Consider the following 4,749-nt stretch of genomic DNA (forward strand, 5'->3'; position numbering starts at 1 on the left):
ACAAGAGTACACTTACAATATCAGAGCTTTGTCTTTTCTTGATTAAGAGTGGATTACCCCTTTTTCTTGATAAGACATAAGCGCATTAGAAGTTGCGGATTACCCTCTTTTAAAGTGATATTGTTCTTAGTATTTTCTTTGTTATCAATTCCTCTCTTCTATTTGTTTTGAGCGTTGTTAGACATCTTCTCTTTTCTAAATGCTACTATGGCAGAGCTTGTTGAAATGAAGAGTGCAATGGCACAGATGCAAGAACAATTGAGGGAGTTAATGCTTGCGATGCATCAACTCAATTTACCACCACAAGGAGCAACAAGAATGGTAGGAAGTGAAGATATAGAGATGATTGGGGCTGCTTCAACATCTGCACCAAACCATGTCCCTTCTCCCAGAATGGAACACCCTTCGAGTGTTAGAGAACCGAGAGTTGCCTTGCCCGAGAAGTTTGATGGTACTAGATCCAAGTTTCGAGGATTCATCAATCAGGTCCAACTAGTGATTGAACTTCAACCCCAGAGCTATCCAACTCCAGGGTCACAAGTAAGATTCATTGGTACACTTCTTTCAGGTTCAGCATTGTCATGGTTTTCATCTTTTCTTGAACGACGAGATCCAATATTGGATAATCTGGAGGCTTTTTTGGCGGAGTTTCGATCCATGTTTGGAGAACATGATGCAATTCGTGTTGCAACCAACAAGATCCGTATTTTGCGACAAGGCAATCGATCAGTAACATTATATGCTTCGCAATTTCGACAACTTGCAACTGATATCAAGTGGGATGATGCCGCACTTGTGAGTCAATTTTTCTATGGATTACAATATGAGGTAGAGAAATTGATGCTTAATTTACCTGATCCTCAAACATTGAGTCAAGCAATTGACTTTGCTGTGAAGTGCGACAATCGACTTTTTGAATTTCGATCCGAGAGTCGCACAAGTGGGCCTCAACGTTACTACAATTCAATGGCGACACCGACGTCTCCTCAACACATACCTTCGGAAGTAGAGGATATGCAAATTGATGCGGTACGTTTCAAACCTCTTACTGAGCAAGAAAAGTCTCGTCGTCGACAAGAAGGATTGTGCTTATATTGTGGAGAACCTAAGCACACTGCTCAACATTGTCCAAAGAAGCGACGTAACTACAAAATGAGGAGTATGGCTGTCAAAGAAGACAGTATGTCGGAAAATGAGTACGTCCAGCTACAATAGGGACCGTGCGGCTGGAATCTTGTACAACTTCTAATAAAGGTCCTATCCTCTCCTCAAAACCATCTCCTTGTTTTATAATAGATGTGCGTTTAGGACCTAATAATTACAAAGCCTCTGCCTTGGTAGATTCAGGAGCCTCATCTTGTTTTTTAGATGAAGAATTTGCTAGATGTCATAGAATATCATTAATACAAAAAACTAAACCTGTACACGTAGAAGTCATAGATGGTCGTCCGTTGTCTTCTGGAGATGTAACTCACGAAACACTTCCTATAGATGTAGTAATAAATGGTCATAGTAGTTGCGTAATTTTTAATATAATTAGATCTCCCTCTAATCCAGTAATTTTAGGCTTATCATGGTTAGAAAAGTATAATCCTCGAATAGATTGGATTTCTCGTAAACTTGATTTTCCTCAGAGCATTAGTAACAGTTCTATTAACCAAGTAAAAAACCATGAGTCTAGTATAGTAAAACTCACACCTATAGGTGCAAAAGCATTTATACACGCAGCAAAAGAAGGATCAACTTTTGCTATTTATGCTGCACCTATTTCTGAAAGCGTAAAGACTTCAAGTGGCATTCCAAGTCAATATCAGGATTATCAAGACATTTTTGAGAAAAAGAATGCAGATATTCTTCCTGAGCATCGCCCATACGATTGTTCAATCGATCTCAAGGAAGGAACTCAGCCACCATTTGGACCAATTTACAGTTTATCACAAGATGAGTTGGCTGAACTCAAGACATATATTGACGAGAATTTAGCGAAGAATTTCATACGCCATTCAAAATCTCCAGCAGGAGCTCCAATTTTATTCGTAAAGAAAAAAGATGGATCTTTACGAATGTGTGTTGACTATCGAGGACTCAACAAGATCACCATCAAGAACAGGTATCCATTACCTTTGATATCAGGACTCCTTGACCAGTTAAATCAAGCTAAGATCTATACAAAAATAGATCTAAGAGGAGCATATAATCTAGTACGGATCAAAGAAGGAGATGAATGGAAGACTGCGTTTCGAACCAGGTACGGGCATTTTGAATATAATGTCATGCCTTTTGGACTCACGAATGCACCAGCTGCTTTTCAACATCTCATGAATGATGTATTTCGTGAATTCTTAGACAATTTTGTCGTCTGCTACCTAGACAATATCCTGATTTATTCTAAGAATGTTGAAGAACATGAAATACATGTTCGTCAAGTATTACAAAAACTCAGAGATGCAGGATTGTACGCCAAGATGGAAAAGTGTGTATTTCACACTACTCAAGTTGACTTTTTAGGATACATCATTTCAAATGATGGTCTTATGATGGATTCTAAGAAAGTCCAAACAATCATGGATTGGAAGATTCCAAAGACTGTGAGAGATGTCCAATGTTTCTTGGGATTTGCCAATTACTATCGGATCTTCATCAAAGACTTCTCACGAGTTGCAGCTCCACTTACACGCTTGACTAGTAAAGATAAATTCCAATGGAATCAAGAAGCGGAAGCAGCATTTGAAGCCTTGAAGACATCGTTTGTCTCTGCACCAGTCTTATATCGTGTTGATTTTTCCAAGGCATTTTTTATGGAAACAGACGCATCGGATTTTGCCTTGGGTGCAGTTTTATCACAAATGGGAACAGATGACAAACTTCATCTGATAGCTTTTCATTCAAGAAAATTCTCAGCAGCCGAGATCAATTATGAGATCCACGATAAAGAACTTCTTGCAATCGTGGATTCCTTTCAAGAATGGCGTCATTATCTAGAAGGTGCTTCTAGTCCAGTCACTTTATATACAGATCACAAGAACCTCGAGTATTTCATGTCAGCACGCGTGTTGAATCGTCGTCAAGCTCGTTGGAGTATGTCTTTGTCAAGATTCGACTTCATTATCACTTATCGGCCAGGAAAACAACAAGGTTTGTCCGATGCCCTGTCTAGACGTTCTTATTTTGCACCAAAAGAAGGAGATGCAGCTTTTGAGCAACAAAGAACGGTCCTTTTGAAACCGGAGCAATTTCATCTCTGAGCAGTGAAATCAACATTGACTGTTGATTCAACTTTTCTCAAGCAAATCCAGTCCAGTATGTCCTCAGACCCTCTTGTTCATGATATCGAGAATAATTCTTCCAAGTCTCATGATTCTTCTAAGTTTGAGTTCAAGAATAATCTATTATATTTTGAAGGACGCCTATATGTTCCAGAAGGAAAAGCACGTTTGCGTGTTCTTCAAGCACGTCATGACTTTCCAGCAGCAGGGCACTTTGGATATAATAAGACTCTGGAACTCATATCAAGAGATTTTTGGTGGCCACAAATGTGGAAGTCAGTCAAAGACTTTGTACAATCATGTGATATTTGTTCAAGATCAAAAATTCCTCGTCATCGACCTTACGGACTTCTTCAGCCATTATATATACCAGAACAACCATGGTCTTCTGTTTCTATGGATTTCATCACAGATCTTCCAAACTCAAGATCTTATGATTCTATATTTGTGATAGTAGATCGTTTCACCAAGATGGCACATTTTATGCCATGTACAAAATCTATCAGAGGTGAAGAAACAGCTAAGCTTTTCATTGATAATATCTATCGCTATCATGGATTACCTAAAGATATCATATCGGATAGGGGAACTCAATTTGTGTCGAGATTCTGGAGGACTCTTTTCAAGATTTTAAAAGTGGACATAAAGCTATCTTCAGCTTTCCATCCTCAAACTGATGGACAAACAGAGCGCGTAAACCAAGTCTTGGAACAGTATTTAAGGTGTACCATCAACTACCAACAAGATGATTGGACAAACCTTCTGCCATTGGCAGAGTTTGCTTATAATAATACGGTACATTCCTCCACGCAACAAACACCTTTCTTTGCCAATTATGGCTATCATCCACGACTTGATACTTTTGATTTTTCAAAAGTTGATAATCCTGTAGCAGAAGATATGGCAAATCGGTTGTCAGAGTTACATGCAATAATGAAGGCGCAGTTGAAGAAAGCTCAAGAACGACAAAAGATAAATGCAGATGTATATCGTAAAGAGCAACCACAACTCAACGTGGGTGATAAGGTATGGCTACTTCGTCGCAATATCAAGACCACTCGACCTTGTGACAAATTGGACTATCGTAGGCTTGGCCCCTTTTCTGTTTCTGAACAGATCAACCCAGTTGCATATCGGTTACATCTACCGGAGTCAATGAAGATCCATCTTGTATTCCACGTGTCTCTTCTTGAACCATATAAGACAGTGGATATACAAGAAAGAAGACAAATGCCACCGCCTCCTATAGAAGTAGATAATAATGAAGAATTTGAGGTGGAAGAGATATTAGACTCAAGGCGGCGCCGAAATAAGCTGGAATATCTTGTTCATTGGTGCGGATATGATATTAGTGAGCGCACATGGGAGCCATCCAGGAATCTAGCAAATGCATCAGCTAAAGTCAAAGTTTTTCATCAACGACATCCATCAAAACCAAGATGAAAACCTCTCTTATAAAAGAGACAAGATTGAGGCAAGATAA

This window comes from Physcomitrium patens, chromosome 3 (assembly GCF_059467195.1).
Source record: "Physcomitrium patens ecotype Gransden chromosome 3, ASM5946719v1, whole genome shotgun sequence".
In the NCBI taxonomy this organism is placed as follows: Eukaryota; Viridiplantae; Streptophyta; class Bryopsida; order Funariales; family Funariaceae; genus Physcomitrium; species Physcomitrium patens.